Genomic DNA, 20510 nt, shown 5'->3' on the forward strand with positions numbered 1-20510 from the left:
TTTTTAGTAATACAGTGTATATCATTTACTGTACTGCATTTGAAGTAAACATCTGGAGTATGAAGACATATTCTAGTTTAGTTTTGAGTCTGTTTCTCTCAACACGCTCCATAAAAATGCAGGAAGATCCACGGTGCTCAAAGCATTTATGGCTTTCTCCACATATGGCGAACAAGCAGCGCAGTATACCTTTGATTTATAAATATGAGGGCAGGTTCACAGAGTCACGGCGGTCTCTGTATTAGAAGTGACTGGGAGCGATGACTAAGGATTACGAGCGGTGAGGAGCTGTCATGTGGCCACCTTTATTTCATGGTGCGTTATAGTTCGGCCTGTTCACTTTAATCACACAGACCTTTGTGTGCAGGTCAATAAAAACTGCGTGAGAGGACTGAGGAGGAAAGCTCTCCTGGTGGATGTGAGCTGTGGATTCACTTGACCCACAAAAACAAAAGTGAAAAAGCAGTTTTAGTTGTGAATTCGAATGTAATAACAACAAATATGCCAAGTGATTAAAGGTGCATTGTGTAGTTTTTCTGGTGGAGGATCTGTCAAACGCTTTTCTATGTGGAGATGTTATTGCTTTGTTTTCATGGAGACCGAACCAGGGAAAGTTACAGGTCAGATCTGTGGAGAGACAGCCCCGCTCACAGTCAGAATGCCTGTTTTTCTAGGTATTTTTGAAACCAGGACTAAACCCAGACTTAACCAGGACTTAAAAAGGTCTAAACCAGGACTTAACCAGGACTAAACCAGGTCTAACCCAGGACCAAACCAGGACTAAACACAGACCTAACCAGGACTTAAACAGGGCTAAACCAGGACTTGACCAGGACTTAACCAGGACTTTACCCACACTTAACCAGGACTAAACCAGGACTAAACCAGGTCTAAACCAGGACTTAACCAGGACTAAACCAGGACTAAACCAGGTCTAAACCAGGACTTAACCAGGACTAAACCAGGACTTAACCAGGTCTAAACCAGGACTTAACCAGGACTAAACCAGGACTTAACCAGGTCTAAACCAGGACTTAACCAGGACTAAACCAGGTCTAACCCAGGACCAAACCAGGACTAAACACAGACCTAACCAGGACTTAAACAGGGCTAAACCAGGACTTGACCAGGACTTAACCAGGACTTCACCCAGACTTAACCAGGACTAAACCAGGTCTAAACCAGGACTTAACCAGGACTAAACCAGGACTTAAAAAGGTCTAAACCTGGACTTAACCAGGACTAAACCAGGTCTAACCCAGGACCAAACCAGGACTAAACACAGACCTAACCAGGACTTAAACAGGGCTAAACCAGGACTTGACCAGGACTTAACCAGGACTTCACCCAGACTTAACCAGGACTAAACCAGGTCTAAACCAGGACTTAACCAGGACTAAACCAGGACTTAACCAGGTCTAAACCAGGACTTAACTAGGACTAAACCAGGTCTAAACCAAGACTAAACCAGGACTTAACCAAGACTAAACCAGGACTTAACCAGGACTAAACCAGGTCTAAACCAAGACTAAACCAGGACTTAACCAGGACTGAACCAGGACTGAACCAAGACTAAACCAGGACTTAACCAGGACTGAACCAGGTCTAAACCAAGACTAAACCAGGACTGAACCAGGACTGAACCAGGGCTAAACCAGGTCCGGGACCAGACCGGAACCAGACCGGAACCAGACCGGGAACAGGACCAGGACTGAGACCGGGACCAGACTGGGACCAGACAAGGACTGAGACCTGGAAACTGGTTTAGTCCTGGTTTAGTCTTGTTTTAGTCCTGATTCAGTCCTGGTTCAGTCCGTATCTGGAGGAAAGTCCGGCATTGCAGTTTAAGCCACGGAAAAGGCCATTATTAGTTTTTTTTTTTTTTTTTCCGTTATTCATTTAAACACAAAATGAAAAACTTAAAAAACGAATCGCTAACAGGTTTTTTCATTTAGGATTTGGAGACAAATAATGAAGAAAATAGTTTTATCGTTTACTTATTTTTGGTTTTATAGTGAAAAACGAACGAACGAATGACACGGATTCTGTAACTTGACTGAACCAGGAGTGAACCAGGTCTAAATCAGTGTCAGTAGCATAAATATATACACAAGGCAACCGCTGAGCCAATCGCCAAGACTACACCAGGTCTAAACCAGGTCTAAACCAGGTCTAAACCAGGTCTAAACCAGGACTAAACTGGAAGCACAGGTGCTGAGCTGATCACCTCTGCTGATGGTTTTATGTAATAAATACACTAAAGTCTCTCTCAGCCTGGTCCATCGTTCTAGGAAGAGGCCTGGAAATGGTGCTTGTTTCCAGGGCAACAGACATCCTGGATACCCGCCCGTGTGTAATCATGTAACATTAAAATCTGCCCGTTTCAGCAACCCGACCCGGTGCAGAAGTCTGCCATAGACACTCATGAACCTCCACCCACCCAGCGCAAAGTTTTAATTGACAAAGAAAATCTTGGCTCCAACATTTGCCCAGAAGTAGGTAGAGGTGAGAATCTTTAGCCTGCCCCAGGAAATAAACATTTTGTGCGTAAGTGCGGCCCGGAGATGGCAAATATTAAGAAGGGCCTATTTTGAGCAGTGAAGAAGAAAGACTGTAAGCGTTTTTTAAAGACACAAAACACTTTAAAATACATCAGTGATCCAATATCCATGGAAACAGACAGGTGCTACGTGGTGTCATCTTCCAGACAGACTCGGAGCAGCTCAGATCCAAAACAAACAGACAGATTAACAGATTAATGAAGGACTGCGCTGCCTCTGCCGCTGTTTACTTGAAATCGGGTTAAATAACAGACAGTTCAATAAGTGGAAGGATTTAAGAGCTGTGTTTACCTTTTCCCCAAAGTATCTTAAAAAATCTTTAATTTAATTACTTCAAGAAGACCAATAGTGCTTGTGTCTGCGTAGAGCTGTAAACTATGGCACCAGTGGATCATTATGTTGTAATAAAAGCAAATTTTAAACCGCAAATTCATCTAAAACAGCTTCATACAAGAAACAAATCCGGTAACTTCTAATTTGAGTCGGTGCTGTCCTGTGGGTAAAGATCTCAAGCCACAAGATCTCGTGAGATAAAATTGCCGCAAGATCGAGCACACGTGAGGAAACTGAGCTTGTGAGATTGTTTTCCATTTAGTTTACATCTAGACTAGACAAAAAGTTAAAAGATTGTAAATGAAATCTCTTGTGGAGCTGTGGTTCCAAAAAGAAGATCTACTACTACAACCAAACAACATTGTGAAATTATTTTATTAAACATTATCAGTGTTGGGGAGTAACAGATTACATGTACCAGAGTTATGTAATCAGAGTACAAATTATGAGTAACTGTATTCAGTTACAGTTACTGTTTCAGTGAGTGGTAACTGGATTACAGTTACTTGGTTGAAATAAATGGATTACACGGTGGTATTTTCCTGTTTTCACATTTTGGGCTATATGCTATGGCTTTTTTCTCTTTTTTTAAAAAAATCAAAATCAGGTCTAAATCAGGTCTGAAACCAGGTCTAAAACCAGGTCTAAACCAGGTCTAAACCAAGACTAAACCAGGTCTAAACCAGGTCCAAACCAGGTCTAAACCAGGTCTAAACCAAGACTAAACCAGGTCTAAACCAGGTCCAAACCAGGTCTAAACCAGGACTAAACCAAGACTAAACCAGGTTTAAACCCAGGTCCAAACCAGGACTAAACCAGGTCTAAACGAGGTCTAAACCAGGACTAAACCAAGACTAAACCAGGACTAAACCAGGTCCAAACCAGTTCTAAAACCAGATCTAAACTAGGACTAAACCAGGACTAAACCAGGACTAAAACCAGGTCTAAACCAGGTCTAAACTTGGTCTAAACTAGGACTAAACCAGGACTAAACCAGATCTAAACCAGGACTAAACCAGGACTAAAACCAGGTCTAAACCAGGTCTAAAACCAGATCTAGACTAGGACTAAACCTAAGACTAAACCAGGACTAAAACCAGGTCTAAACCAGTTCCAAACCAGGTCCAAACCGGGTCTAAACCAGGTCTAAAACCAGGTCTAAACCAGATCTAAACCAGGACTAAACCAGGACTAAACTATGTCTCAAACTGGATTGAACAGGACTAACCATGCCGCGTGGACCATCACTATCAATAGTATTTTTAATTTGGTTAAGTAAAGTCTGGACTTTTTATTTTCTTTCAGCAGACAAAACATCTTATGTGAAGATTTCCTCGTCTTTGCTCCTCTACAGCAAACCAAGTAATCCAAAGTATTCAGATTACATTATTCACCTTAAGTAATTTAATGGATTCCGTTGCAAACTACATTTTGGAAAACATTTTAAAAGTAACCTTCCCAACACTGCACATTATTTCAAAATCTCGTCTTGTCTCGTTTTTGTGGACCTAATCTCGTGTCTCATTTCATTTTGTGGAAGTTGTGTCTCGTCCCAGCCCTTAGTGGATTAGAGTTGGAGCCCGGACAAATATTTAGAACTTAAACATCACACACGGACACATCAGCGCCTCAGCAGGTTCCTCTCTACAGTAAAACCACTCGTGTTCAAAAGATCAGAGCACTGACTCAGAACTGTTATTATTATTTGTGAAATGTGGCGCAATACTTCAGATACGCGATTTGTAAAGCATAAAAGATCGAAGATAAAGTACACAGGAAGCTGAGTCACTATCGCTAATCTGCAGCTTCACCTCGATCTGCACGCTGTGTGGATGTAAACAAACACACGTGAACTACATTTGCCTTTTTACTTTTAAATAACGCCTCAAACTGGATTAAAAGAGAGGTTTTGTGGACTGGATGTCATTATTTGGGGATGTTTCTATGAATAATGTGGATGAGATGCTGCACTTTAAATTTACCACTTCGTGAAAATTTTCTCATTATTTTTGCTTCACCCCGTGTTTGTATTTTGCGTCTCTGTGTCCGTTAGAGGCCGTACAAACAATATCCTACGTGTGTCGTTAGGTCTATGAAAATAGTGTGATTTTAATTGTGTCAGGTTCGGTCAGGTTTGAAAACAAATATCTTAATGCCTACCGGACTTGGGGCGGATTCGATCATTGCTCTGTCGGCTGCGGGTCGGGCTCGAACAGAAAAATTCAGCCCAATTTTTATTTTTTTTTTTACCAAAATGACTACACAACACTGCCGGATCCTACGTGTATCACTCATTAAGAAAAAGAAAGTGGAGAACGAATTACAACCAGTACAACTCAGTGGGCGTGTACTGGTGACGGTGAAAACTATGGGGTTACATTTGTCTCATTAATATTCACAAATGCACAGATGGAGATCTACAAATAGTCATTGATTTATACATGTGTTTTGATATCCACAAATGTAAATTTAATATTTGTAACTTGTATTTTGGTATTTACAAATAGATGTGTATTTATAAATATATCTTTTTTTCATTTGCAAAAATAATTTCATTTTTATGGCACCATGAGGTTCATACTGTGAGGTTCATACCGTGACGATATCGTATCGTGAGACTTGGATATTGTTACACCTCTAGTGAGATGCATATCATGATAATATTGTACCAAGAGATTTGGATATCATTACATCCCTAGTTATTAGGGTCTTTTTTAGACCAAGAGTTTGTTTTTAAACCTGACAGTTTCGACTGCTCAAAAAAAAACCAGAAATACGGAAACAGTAATGTGCACACGGGACTATAAACTGGGACAAGGGGGCTTTTTTACTCTCACAAACCTGGGATTCTGTCCTGAGGAAGTCAGACTGCAGATGGCGCTGTCGTCCTGTCTCCACCGGTAGGAAGACAGTGCCAAAACCTGTTTAAATCAGCTGACCAGACATGTCACACTCTGAGGAAGACCTCAGGGACCAGTCAAAACTGTCAGGTATGAAAACAAACTCTTGGTCTGAAAAAAGAACCTAATAACATAAATTACCAGAAGACCAAAAATAACCTCATAGGAAAGATTAAGAAGTAATATGACCAATGTTAGACCTGTTAGAAAACTTTTACTACTACTGACTTTAGCCCATTAATACCAACAATAAAGTTTCGATACTTTTTACTTAAGTTATAAGCGAGACCGTTTCAACCACCACTCTGAGCTCAAGATATGACACTTTTTGGGCACGCAAAAAAAACCTACTTTTCAACTGCCAGGCTAACGCGCTGTGTCTGTGTAAACTAGGTCTTTGAAAGAGCTCTTCGCTGTTACAAACGCACCATCTGATTCTCAAAGAGCCACCCACCAGCCCGCTCCCCTCTCCCAACTCCCGCTCCAACAGAATCATTTGATGCACGAGTGACAGAAATGGCCACGCAGAGGGAGACAGGCATTTGAAAGGGATTATAAAAGGAGGAGCTCAAGAGACTGTGTTGCCCATGCCTGTTAATACACAAACATGGCAGAGGGGGTAGTCACCGTCGCCCGCTGAGAGCTGGCGGGCTGTGCTACGCAGATAAGACTCTTAATGCATCTTCAGTAATTTCAGCCTAAATTTGGTCCCAATAATCAGTTTGTTGGGGAGTGTTTAGGTAGAAAGTGAAGGTGTGTTCAAATAGAAGGACGGATATGGAGACATGAAACGGTGGGGGGATTTAATGTGAGTATAGATTGATTTTAAGGAAGCAACAGATGTCAAAAAAGTTTGGAAAGTGGGGACTAAAGCCTGTAAAAGTGTGCGACTTTGCTAAAAATATGACGTAATTTAACCTAAACAGAAGTGGAAGTTGCAGGTGGACACACAGACACGTACAATGGGCACTATCAGCAACTTAAAACCACAGAGTGTTAGCCTCATTAGACGGTTTCACTTCATGGAAACTGTGTGACCTCGCAGCATTAAGTTTCGTTTGCTTGACGGTAGGCAGGTACTTTTTTTATTTAATCAGTCGCTGCTTTTTGGTTGTGACGTGTGTAATGCGCCAAATTCCGAAGGGCAATAACATCTTTCCACTTGATAAAATTCACCAAACATTCTCTTTGTTCCGGCTTTAAATCCTCGATCTCGGGAATCGTTGACCAACACAGAATGTATGTCGTCGTCTACATCCATCTCGACCGCTTTGTTTACTGTTGTGCTGTTCCACAAAAGGGACCAGACAGGTGCTTGAGTTTGACGTCATGGCTTCACAGCTCTTCACTGATTGGTCGGTGCGAGGTCTACAACTTCCGGGGTTCATGCAAACCGTCTAGTGTGTTCTGATTCCTGACCTAATCGCAGGAGAGAAATGAAATTAAGCTGAAGCAATAGGTGGTGCCAGTCTGGCTAAGTGTGTACCTTTTTAGAAAAAAAAAAAAACAGACTAAAATAGAAGTTTGTTTTGGTCATGTTATTGCATTGAAAAACTTGCGTCCCTCCTATAAGCGGGCTTGCATCTCCACAAACCTAACTCTTATTTGGACTGCAGGAGGCTTGTTTCCATGGAAATGTTGTTTCTTTGGCCTAATCTTCCATATATGGCATAAAACGTATAAATATATTTGTTTATATTTGTCTGTTTTCTAACTGTGGTGAGAAACATGACATGGTTGCAGAAATATTGACTGGGTTCACATGGGCAACTTTAAATGAGGAAATTTATGAGGAAAATTTTTCAATGTCATAAAATCAGCGCAATTGAGTCTCTGATGGAAGAGCTTTATAAAGAAATCAAAACTGTAAAAAAAAAAAAAATTTAACCACTTCTTATGGATATGTTAAGGTCCTGTACCTGATTTTTTTCAATGTTTTTGAGCAAAACACATGAATAAATAAAAGCAGCTCTTGAGGTCAATGTAAGTCTGCTGCGTGCTTTCTGTATCTAAGGTTATATTTATATGATGATGGTCTGAACAGAAGTCACAAAACATGTCTTCACTTTTTATTCCGCGTTTAGACAAGCATTTTCAGGAGGAAATCTGCTTGCATACGGTGACGCAAAAGTGTGTGGCATGCGTGTGTGTGCATGCCAGGTTTCTGTGTCCTGTATGTATGTGACGTAAAAGCGTACGCGACGTGAGCAGATCTGACCAGAGTTTTGCGCCTTGGACAGTGTAGACGGAAACGTTACGGCAGAGTGTATTCAACTTTTCTACTCTGGAAGGTGGTTTCATATTTTTGCATTTTTAAGCCCCAAAAACGTCTAAACAAAAGGCACTTCTGATAAGATATTTTGTTGTTTTTACCCACAAGCGTTCTTGTGTAAACAGGCCCTCATTAGAAAACATTTAATTATCTCATAATCAGGAAGTGCTTGTTAGCTTGCTAGTTGTTGTTATTCGTGCCACGGTCTCTGAGAGTTATACACATGCTCATAATCTGCTCAGAATTACTTATTTTTCTATTTTATTTTGACTTGTAAATATACATTTACAGAATTATGTCTTTATTTGACTCCTGTCTCTTGCTCTTTTTTGTTACTTATTTAGAATTTGTCATTACCATTTATATTTTTGCTCTTTGCTATTATATTATATTGTGATGTGTGAGCTCCTGTGTTCAGATAATTTCCCTTGTGGATCAATAAAGTTCGTCTAAGTCTAAGAATGCATAAGGTAAATATAGAGCTGTAGACGACTGAAGAAATTCTTGGTCGACTAAAGCTGGAGCCGTCTTCTTACTATCAAAATTGAGTCTAAAACTTTAAGATACAACTGAAACACAAGATAAAGATCATTTACGTTAAAATAATAATAATACTTTGACCATAGTAAAATTGGAAGGAGCTAGAGTTTAGTTGGTGGTAAATTCTCGTGCAAATCGGTGCAGCGGACTTTCCTGACAATGGCTGTGTCCAAATGTCCACAAATTCCCTATTCACTATCTAGGGATCACGCTATTTTTAGGAGTGTCCAAATGTCCAGTTGGTGAAAAAGTAGTGCACTCAAAATTTCCCGCAATGCACCTTGAAAAGCAGTGGGCATCGGTGTCACTAGAGCAGTCAATATAGACCAAAATGCATTGCGAGAGTCGGGAAAAACAACGGCGTTCAGCGACAGGTGTTTAACTGGACACAAACCGACTGAATGAAGCAGATAAAAGCGCTGGTTTATGGCGCTGCTGATCTGTCATTATGAATAAAACTCTCTTAAATAAACCGTTAGAGCGTAAAGGTGCGAGTGTTAGCCTCTTACCAGCTGTTCCACATATCAGACAAAAAAGCAAATAATGAAGACTGTTTACTTGAAATCCGTTGTGACAAAAACTGGTAGGATTATTATTAGTCCATTAAAACAGTTTTATCAAAGTGTAGCAGATTATTTTTCCACACAGTCCCGCGACCTGAATGTAGTGCTCTGTGTGTCTGAATCGCTCTGTGAATGAGTGGACTCTAGAAGGTGGTTCAAATCCTGCTCTCGACATAAAAAAACCCCAAAAACATCATTGGTTGAGCGGTCAGATCCACTGACCCACAGGTTGGCGATTCTAGTTCCCACAGATTAATGCTGTCTTTCTGTCCCTGGGCAAGACACTTAACTCACCTCGCCCCCTGTCTGTCAGTCTGCGTACACTGGTGTGTGAATGTGTGTGAATGGGTGAGTGGTTCGGTTCCTTAAAGCGCTTTGAGTGACTTGAAGACAAAAAAAGCGCTTTATAAAAATGTGAGTATTTGACATTTACTTTGTCTGAAATGTTTCACAGTATGGAATTAAACCTTTCTATCATCACGGAGTCCAAACCAGACCATGTTACAGGTCAGATCTGCGGAGAGGCAGTCAGGCCCCGTTTATATGTAAGTAAGTCTTTATTTATATGGCACTTTTCACAGACATGTCACAAAGACACTTTACAGAGCTTTTTTCATAGATTCATTATTCTTTTTCTCCATACCCGGTGGTGGTACGATCTACTATTGTAGCTACAGCTGCCCTGGGGCATACTGATGGAAGCGCGGCTGCCATGCCAATCGGCGCCAACGGACCCTCTGTCCACCACCATCACTCACGCACACACCACTTTCATACTAGACAATGTGGGTGAAGTGTCTTGCCTAAGGACCAGTGTTGGGGAGTAACGGATTACATGTACCGCCGTTACGTAATCAGAGTACAAATTATGAGTAACTGTATTCCGTTACAGTTACTGTTTCAATGAGTGGTAATTGGATTACAGTTACTTTGCTGAAATAAGTGGATTACAAGGCGGTATTTTCTTGTTTTCACATTTTGTGCTACATCCCATTTGCAATTGCCCAAACAGAACGCACGCAATAAGAGCGATGTAAACGTCATGTTAAAGTTGGCGGTGTCAGTCACACAGTGGAAGCAGCAGTGCATTGGTAAAAACGCATTTGTGTCTTGGAAATTCTTCTCCCGATGTGAGATAAATATATAAAAAAAACTAAATATAAAATCGCCTACAACTTAAATGTGAAACAGGAGCTACTGGCACCGGTGAAAACAACCTGCATAGACTCATAATATCTGCACTACTGTCCTATACACAAACACACACACAAACACACACACAAAACACACACACACACACACACACAAACACACACAAAAACCAAACACAAACACACACAAACACAAACACACACAAACACAAACACACACAAACACAAACACACACAAACACACACAAACACAAACACACACCTTCATCATCGTCATCAACCTGAGAACCCGCGGACCACGTCTCCTTCCGTAGTTACAGCGTGGACACCGACGTCTCGTGCGCCGCGTGTGGAACGTGTTTTCTCGCGTAAACCGCGCTTCCTCCTGTGCTCCTCTAAACCAGAACTAACACCAAGACTAAAACCAGGACTAACCAGGACTAAAACAGGACTAACACCAGGACTAAACCAGAACTAACACCAGGACTAAACCAGGACTAAACCAGGACTAAAGCAGGACTGAACCAGGTTTAAACTAGGACTAAACCACGACTAAACCAGAGCTAAAGACCTGGTCTAAAAATCAGGACTAAACCAGGACTAAACCAGGACTAAACCAGGTCTAAATAACATGACACCTAACAGTAGGTTGACATAATTTAAGGTGATCTCATATAAAAAATTAATTTCTCTATCAGTAATATTTTTAATCTGGTGAAGGAAAGGCTGATCTTGTTATTGTCTTTTAACAGACAAAACCTTATAGATATCTCGTGGTCTTTGTTTCTCTTTCAGCAAACAGTTGCTTATTCATGGAGACTTTGGGCTCAGACAATTTGAAGACAACAAACAAGAATTTTCAGGATGTGGTTGCTACATTCATGTCGTTTAAAAAAAACATGACAATATCAAGTAATCCAAAGTAATCAGATTACGTTACTCACTTTAAGTAATTTAATGGATTACGTTACAAACTACATTTTGGGGTATGTAATCTGTAATCTGTAGGGGATTACATTTTAAAAGTAACCTTCCCAACACTGCTAAGGACACACGACAGTTTTTGTGACTGGTGCCCCCCTGTGGCACCTGATTTTCCCAACAGTCTCCCATCGAAGTTCTAACCAGGCCCGACCTTGCTTAGCTTCTGAGATCTGACAGGATCAGGCTTTGACAAGCTGCTATGGCCACAGGACTGTACACATGTATTTTTGAAAACTGAGACATTTCCCTTCGTTTGTACCCATCTTTTACACGCAAACAAATTCACCTCTGAAAATGAATCTTTCTAAAAACTTCGGCTAGCGTGGAGATTCTGGAAAACTACGGTTTGGCGTGTAGAGTGAGTTTTAGGAGCTGTCACGCCAAAAGTGTGACCAGTGTTTCCCTTTTGCTCTGACGGTGACGATGAAGCATTCAGAGCAGCAGTCGCGTTTCTTCTGGTGCAAACACTTTTCATGTGTTTGCATTTGCACACACAGCTGATGTTTCATATCCACGACTAAAGACGACTGAGGCTCGGAGGTCAGCAGTTTTGTCACTTCTTTAACAGATCTGTGGAGCGGCGAGCCCACTCAGTAATGCACGTTTTTCAAGGTATTGGTGAGTAAAACTTAGAACTGTAATGAAATAAATGGTACAGGTTTGAATCTAATCAAGGTGCCGCCCAGAGGTTCGGCGTAGTTACGATGGCGCTCGATGGAGTATTTATGCGGGTAAACAAAAACTTATTTGAAAACGATGCTGTGTGCACGATGTTATTTTGTAAAACGAAGGGACGGAAATATTAGGTAGGTATTTTCAAGCTATAAAACCACGTGTAGAGGGCGCTAATGAGTGCTGGCCTGTGCAGTGAATAATGAGGGGACTAGGGTAGACATTCGGACACGGCCATCGTTCGCTCATGTGTGCATTGCGTCACCATGGTAACTGCTGAACATTCCGCTTGTAGAGATGCACACAGGACACCCCCACCCTTCTCCTTCGTATCAAAATCGAGTCTGAATTGTCTAGTTATTCAATATAAATGGTGAATGGGCTTTTTCTGTCTTTTAGCTGCCCCGTGTTCCAATTTTACGAGTATACATTTCTATTACGTGAAGAAATATCACCGCAATATAGAGACCTAAAAAGTAATTTACACTGCATTCTCTCCTTATTTACATTTTACACAACTTCCAAAATGGGTCTGAACAAAATCCTCTATCTGCTCGCGAGTGCAGCAAGGGCCATTATCTGTCAAATTATGCTGCTATTTCTGTACACTGCCATAAAGATGAATTTTGTTGTTGTTGCTGCGTGCGAATGTGTCTGAATGCATATGAGAGGTGTTGCCGCGGACGACGGGCCGGTTGAGGGATGATGTGTCTTGACAAACAGTGGTGCAGCCTGAGGGGAGGTACACTCTGATCTACTTACGGATCACGCTCGCTGTAGAAGCATCATCTGGCTCTGTCCTTGTCTTAACCTGGCCTCATTCTCTCACTACATTAGCTGCACTGGACCTGAGCTGGGGCTGGGGTTTCTAGTCCTGCTGGTAATGGGCCGAGTTCACGTTGGAGACTCTGATGATGTTATAATTTCACATAGAGGACAGCGGGCTAATGATATTTTGCAGTCACCGGGTTGTGGTGGTTGGTAATAGTAAAATTGTGAAACGAGTGCGTAATTAAGGAAACGTTTGGGTAACACTTTATAATACCTACACCTTATTTAGCCTTAATAAAGCACGAATAAAGACTTAATTAATAATGAATAAAGACTTAATTAATGTTGATTCATGCTTAGTAAATGTTTAATAAAGGATAATTTGTCTTCACTTTAGAAAAGCTCTCAAAAAGACTTAACTTACAGATAACAGCTGCCTGAATTATCACTGCATTGCATTATTAGTAAACCATTGTCTCATAGTTTACTAATGATTAATAAATGCTCAAATAGTTAGTCCATGAGTAATTAAGTATGAAATAATTATGAGTAACTATTTACAGCACAGGCAAATTAAGTGCAAGTGCTAATTAAGGTAGTAATTAAGTAGTTACTAAGACTTTAAGTCTTTGTTCATTATTAATTAAGCCTTTGTTCATGCTTTATTAAGGCTAAATAAGGTGTAGTTATTATAAAGTGTTACCAAAGTTTTATGTACTGCCCATTCATGACTAAATTGTGAGTCAGTTTAGTCGCATTTTATTTGTGTTTTGGTCATTTTTAAGCAGCTTTTCTGTACTTTACCCAAACAAATGTCAATGTACGCCTCTCTTCACTGTTGTGGTCAAAAACAGGGACACCTGGGACCAACTGATAGGTTACAGTATTTTCTGGGCCATTAGACGAGCTCTTAAGCCTCTAACCGCATCAAAAAACGAACGCGCGCCCCGCAATCCAGAGCGCCCCATACACGAATCTACTCAGGTGTCCCAGCCGCACCACCCGCAGCGCACGCAAACACACACGGAGCAGTCAGCGACCGCACGGCGGCACACACCCACAGACACACTCATCACTCCACGCCGACGAGGAACGGAACAGAGGAACGAACCGAAAAAATGAGTCCAACGTGCCACTTTGAGCCACAACTGAACAACTGAGTCATTGCGACCGATCCAGCGGTCCCAGACAGCACCCTCCCTACACGCCACAGTTGAACAAAGCCCAGAGTCACCGTGAACGCACCAAACAAAGTGCGAGTGACCCATCAAACTGTTGGGTTTCGTTTAAAGTCCAGTGCAGTTTATTTGTGAAAAAAGTTCAAAAATAGACCATTTAATGACAGTGCGTCTTATAATCCAGAGCGACTAATAGCCCGGAAAATACGGTACTTGATTAACAGATTAATTAAATAATATTGTTTACTTTTCTTATGATGCACACTGCAAAAACTAAACAACACATCTTTATAAGAAAGGGTCAAATGGGGTAAGACTTTGCATTTATGTTTTATGAATTGTTTCCAAAAACGCACAGAGTCTGGGCAGGTCCAAAATAAGTGAGAGGTGGTTTCATTTTTCAGTTTGTGTCCATTGTCCTTCTAAGATGATTCTTTAGCGGATAACAGCGATGTAGAAGTTTGTAGCAGATTTCCCTTTGCTTGTTGGTGATAAGATATTTGTGAGGTCATGTCCAAACATTTTTATATGGAATATTGTCAGTAGAGTCCGGCTGCTCACAGTGCACAAGTAGGGCTCTGTTTGGGAGGTGCACTTGTGGTGACAGTCGCTCTTTTTCCACGGCGACTCATTATAAGACAAGTTTAACTGAAGATGAAGCCAAGTATGTTCATTTTGAAAAGTTTTTCAAAGTTTGGTGCAGCGTCTTCACTCACTCCTGCTCAAGCCGACATCTTCAGGTGCGGCCCTGTCCTGTTGCTTCCACAGTTTCAGCTCCTGGCTCCACTAATGACATCACTCTGTTACAGCCAATGAAACAGCGGCAGGAGTAACCCTGTCTTCATATCACTGAATACATCTCAGAACATCTAATAAACAAAATGTGAACTAAAATGTGTTAAATTAATACTATTCAGTTTGGAAAAATATCAGAATAAATTTATATATTTGTTTATTAAAATTTAAAAAAGCAAATATTGGTAGGGACAGGTCAGCTTTTCCAGATGTGACTTAAGAAAGAGAGTAACTTTCCAGGAGTTGGAAAGGTCTACGTACAGGTCTCTTTATTTTAGTGCAAGCAGTTTACAGAACTAGATTCGAGTGATTACAGAATTCGGTCACCAGCGTCTCAAAATGACAGCAGAGTAGACAGCTCTTATGGCATCTTGTTAAAATATTAACTTATTGATTAGCTCATTTTACCAAGAAAGTTCACAGACATATTGATCAACTTGTTTTGCAGGATACTTCGCAGACATATTGATCAGGCTACTGGGTTCATGTACGCCCCCTTTTGGACCTTGGGGCAGCAACCAAAAGAAAACAAAGCAAAGAACATTTTGATATGATTCAAATAACAGTGAAACATCAACAGAAGAAAAATTATTCCCACAGGACTATTTTGTCTTCCCCAAATATTGGTTGTGACATGTCCCCACCGTCCCGTCGTGCAAACCTACGTCCTTGTATAAAACTGGGACAAATCACTGGTTTTGGATAAATCCACTGGGACAGGGGACACAGGGCTCAAAACTGGGACTGTCCCGGGTAAATAGGGACGTCTGGTCACCCAACGCTGGGGGTGTTCTGCATGTATGTGCATGACCATGAACACACAGCCAAAAGGTTTTTAGGTGGTCTGAAAGCTCAAGAAAAAAATACAAAATGGATTTAAACAACACATTTTCAGGAGCCTGTGATCAATACGAGTGTTCAAGGCCCTGTTTAGGTGTTCAATTTTCAACAAAAAGGTGAGAGTGACAAACTGAACATCTTTTACAGTAAAAATAAGATCAGCTGCTGTAGCTCCAACTAAGTCAGTACTTTCTGGTCTGATTATGTTGAAATCAAGCTCGGATTAAAGTCTAATAACCCTCAGACAGAGCAGTGCCGACTTCTACCATCACACTGTGTTTGTTTTGTTTGTGAACGTCTGAATTATAATTCTGCCCCATAGTAATCAATATGGCATTCAGAGAGGCCACATTTATTTTACAAAACATACTGTACATGATGAGAATGATTCAGACGTCTGTATTTGAATGACGCTTTTACCCCTAAACCAGTGCTGCTGTACTATTCACTGACACTGGAAACTGCAAAGAAAATTCTCAAACTCAAAGGTGAATTGTGTAACTTTTTTGGTGGAGGTCAAATGCTTTTCTCCTTTGAGATGTTATTGCTGGGGCGACAGGAGCTCAGTTGGTAGAGCGGTAATGGTTCGAATCTCACTGTCAACATAAAAAAAACAACAACAAAAACATCATTGGTTGAGCAGTCAGATCCACTGACCCACAGGTTTGCGGTGCAATTTTAGCTCCCACATATTAATGCTGTAGTTGTGTCCTTGGGCAAGACACTTAACCCACCTCACCCCCAGTGTCAGCGTACACTGGTGCATGAAAATGTTTGTGAACGGGTGAGTGGTTCCTGTTTGTAAAGCGCTTTGAGTTCCTTGAGGGTGGAAAAGCGCTGTATAAAAATGTGATCATTTACCATTTACTTTGTCTGGAATGTTTCACAGTATGGCATTAAACCACGGGGGTCAAACTCAAACTCACAGAGGGCAAAATTAAAAAATGGGACTAAGTTGTGGGCCAAACTAAATATTTATTGAAAAATTTCAATAAATCTACATGTGAGATTTGTAATGTTAAACGTTTTCTTATTAAAATAAATGTTTAATAATAGTTTTGCTTAAACATTGAATCCAGAACAAAATTTTAAATAAATAATGGGTCATTCCACGCCATTTCATCAAATTTCCAGAAAATCTCACGCATCATGTTTTTTAAAGATTTTGAAAAAATTACCAGCTGGTCCCTCACTATCATGTACCAACCCTGTGAAGTTTTAGTGATTTTCGATCATTACTTTTCAAGTTACAGCTCTTTTACTGAGGGGAGTATGTGTCAATTTACGGGCCCAAAATCACGTCATTTTTTTCTCAGCCATTTTCACAGGTCGATATCTCTGTTTATCTCTGTTAAGTATCACACATAGAGGGCTGAAATTTTGTAGGCTTGTAGTGCTCTACTCTGTGTTCAAATAAAATCCATCAAAAGTTTGGTATCGCAACTCATTGTCATTTTATATGAACTTAAAAAAAAAAAAAGTTCATTTCCATGGCGTACCATTTTTAACCCCTTTTTAAACCTACTTATAGGTGTAGTAGACCCTTATTTTTTTTTTTTTTGAGAATCAAGATTTGTACTGGGACTGTTAAAAGAAATCACCAAATGTTGAAAATTTGAAATAGGTTATGCGTGAGGGTCCTGTTAAAAACAAGAAAATGCAACATGGTCCAATTTTCACATGTAATTTATGGCATGTGGGTAGTGATGAAAACATTTTGAATAACTTTTATTTGGGACCAGCTGGTAATTTTTTCAAAATTTTTTGAGATCGAAGTGCGTGGGCCATTTGGTGAAATGGTGTGGAATGACCCTAATGTCTCTATGGGCAAGTTTCATTGTTGACAAAAGCGCGCGTTGCATGCTGGGAATTATTTTGGTCGGCAGCAATAAACACTAATGCAACATGACGGACAGAGCGAGAAAGCACGTAAAGGGTATTGATCTCGATTATTTATCCACTCTAACGGCAGAGGACCCAAGACGATTTGACCAGAAATTCATAAGCATCGATGGAGCCAAATCACCCTTTTCAACCCCGACAAAAGGTGGACCAAACCAAATTTCTGGCCAGAATCGCCAACTACCTGGACAAATATTCACTTCGGCGATATCCACAATGACTTGGTGGAAACTCCTGGGCCATTCACAGCAGAAAAGATGAAAACCTCCAAGAGTCTCGATGTGTTGTTGAACTTGTTGGAGTCCACCGGTTTGCTAGGATCTTCTACGTTTGCTCTGCGAAATGTTTGAAAGCCGTTTAATTCACCGTTAGCGGTTCTTTTCACTCAGAATACGAAAAAGACAGTTTCCTTCTTCCGTGCTTCTATTTGTGCATCCGATAATGCAGCAGGAATTTACCATTATAGGGGATAAATACGCGAGGTTACGCACTGTGTTTGACGCTACCGTGGTTCTTGCCTCCGTCCAAAATATTTCCCAGCATGCAACGCGGGCTTTTAATAACAATGACGTCAGCTGAAACTCGCCTATAGCCTATCTGTAGCCGGCGGGGCAGCTCTAAAACATAATTGATATGATCTTGCAGGCCAAATTTAATTATACATGTATATATATATAATTATTCTACAATCATCTTGCAAGCAGAAAGTTGTCAGTCTCAGATTTTTTTAGATATTTTTTAAGTTATAAAACCACCTGTAATTGAATAAACGCAAAGTAGAGCTGTTTAAAGTCATATTGCGGAACATTCCAGGTACAGCGATGACATATCCATAGAGAAAAAGATACACTTTGCACCTTTAAAACAAGCGAGTAACATTTAGTCTACACCTTGAATATAAGAAGTGTATAAATCGCTCACAGTGGAAGCCGTGGCAGAGATGCTGAGTGATTCTTTTGCTGCTGTCCAAATATAGGCAGAGCTCTTAATGTGTGAACTGCTTAAGTAAAGGCTGCTGCTTCAATACTGACACACATTTAGAAACCACCTGGCACCAGAGATTTCGCAAATTACCTTTTGGATGGTTAAACAAATCTTTTTTTTTTTCACAGTTTTGCTTGATATGATAAAACTCCAAAGGGCATCTACTATAAACACAACTTCTTTCTATCCATTTAAAGGGCCCGTGTTATGCTATTTTCTGATCTACACTGGGTTCTAATGTTGTTTCTTCAACACCAACAGACCTGGAGTTGTGTTTTGTTTCATTCACACATGTTTAACACACAAACCCAGCAGATTTAAGGCTATGTTCTTTTCCACCTTCCACCTCCATTCTGTTTTTAAAGGTCTTACATTACGCAAAATTGACTCTTTTGAGCTTTAAGCCATGTTATAATGTTGTTACCTCATCAAAAACAGACCTGGGGTTGTGTTTTGTTTCATTCACACATGTTTGAGTCATTCCTTATTATTATTTGTCTACACCTTCAAAGCTCAAAATGCTCTGTTCCACCTTGTGATGTCATGTAGTGGTAGTTTTCATGTTAACAGCTCCTGTTGCCTTTAGTTCAGTAGAGCTTGGCAATTCCAGGTCGTAAATCATCCAAATGATTTTAGTGAAGGTTATTGGAGTTTTCATAAAATAGCACAGTATAGGCCCCTTAAACTAGCCAGGCTGGTGTCACCTACTGCCTACGCACAATTTCATTTTGGAATCAGAATACACTAGACGGTTTGCAAGAACCCCAGAAGTTGTAGACCGCACACCGGCCAATCAGCAAAGAGCTGTGAAGCCATGAGGTCAAACTCAAGCATCTGTCTGGGTCAGTAAACAGTAAAGAAAGCGGTCGAGATGGATGTAGACCCTGGATGTCCAAACTTTTTTCATCAAGGGTTACATAAACACAGACGAAGCAGAGGGCCGTAGACTGGTGCTCAGTACAGTGAATTATTGAAATTTGTGCATGTTTAACACGTTAGAATGAGCCATCAGTCTTTATTCATGCTAAGATCCTTAAAACTACACACTAAATATGAAATATTAACTTTATCAAGTTAGATAAAAAAACAAAAAACAAACTTGCAGTAAGAAGTTAATTTTTAATTGATGCAGGTAATTTGCGCCATTTCACCTGGAAGTCTGAGGGCCAAGAAAAAATTGTCTGAGGACCGCATTTTCACCATGGGCCATAGTTTGGACATGCCTGATGTACAACAATATCCAAGATCGAGGATTTAAAGCCATAACAAAGAGAATGTTTGGTGAATTTTATCAAGAGGAAAGACGTTATTGCCCTTCTTCCTACGGGATTTGGCGCATTACATGTCACGACCAAATAGCAGCGATTGGTTAAAATAAAAAAAGTAGCCACCTACGGTCGAGCGAACTAATCCTAAATCCTAATTTCACTTCGTGGAAACCGTCTGAATGAGGCTACCCTTAAACTCCTTAAACTCCAAAACACCTTCACTAGAATCATTTGGATAATTTCACACCAGGAATCTCTACTGAACTAACATAAAAGGAGCTGTTAACGGTTAAAACTATTGCTACATGACATCACAAGGTGGAAGAAAGCATTTTGAGCTTTGGAGATGCAGACAGACTAATAATAAAGTGTTACTCAAACATGTGTGTGAATGAAACAAAACACAACTCCAGGTCTGTTTTTGATTAGAAAACGGCATTATAACACGACTTAAAGATCAGAAAAATCCATGTTGTGTAATATAGAACCTTTAAAAGTAAAAATGAACAACATGCCCTACTTCTCCCACACTGTCCTGAGAAAAGAGTTCAAGTACTTTGTAAACATAACTCATCTTTGCTAACATACATTACTAATGCAGTACAAGTAGTTCAACTTTCTTCTGAAGAGTCCTTATCTTTTAGTCTCATCAATACATGACCACAACAAGAAGTATTAATTAAGTGTGTTCCTAGTATAAACACAAAAATGCACGCTCTGCTTCTTTACAAGTTCTGGTTATAGGTAAAAAAAAAAAAGGGGAACTGGGGTGAAGATCGACTCTCATTGATTATGC

General features: G+C 40.3%; 1 protein-coding gene and 1 pseudogene across 1 annotated transcript in view; both read right to left on the bottom strand.

The window, feature by feature from the left end:
* inpp4b (inositol polyphosphate-4-phosphatase type II B) overlaps positions 1–20510 on the bottom strand; it is a 718149-nt gene that overhangs the window by 254231 nt on the left and 443408 nt on the right. The gene's annotated exons all lie outside the window — the stretch shown is intronic.
* Positions 11398–11515, bottom strand: LOC129410493 (5S ribosomal RNA; annotated as a pseudogene).

The sequence above is a fragment of the Boleophthalmus pectinirostris genome, unplaced genomic scaffold, assembly GCF_026225935.1.
Source record: "Boleophthalmus pectinirostris isolate CB_2022bp ecotype Guang Dong unplaced genomic scaffold, ASM2622593v1 HiC_scaffold_22, whole genome shotgun sequence".
Classification (NCBI taxonomy): Eukaryota; Metazoa; Chordata; class Actinopteri; order Gobiiformes; family Gobiidae; genus Boleophthalmus; species Boleophthalmus pectinirostris.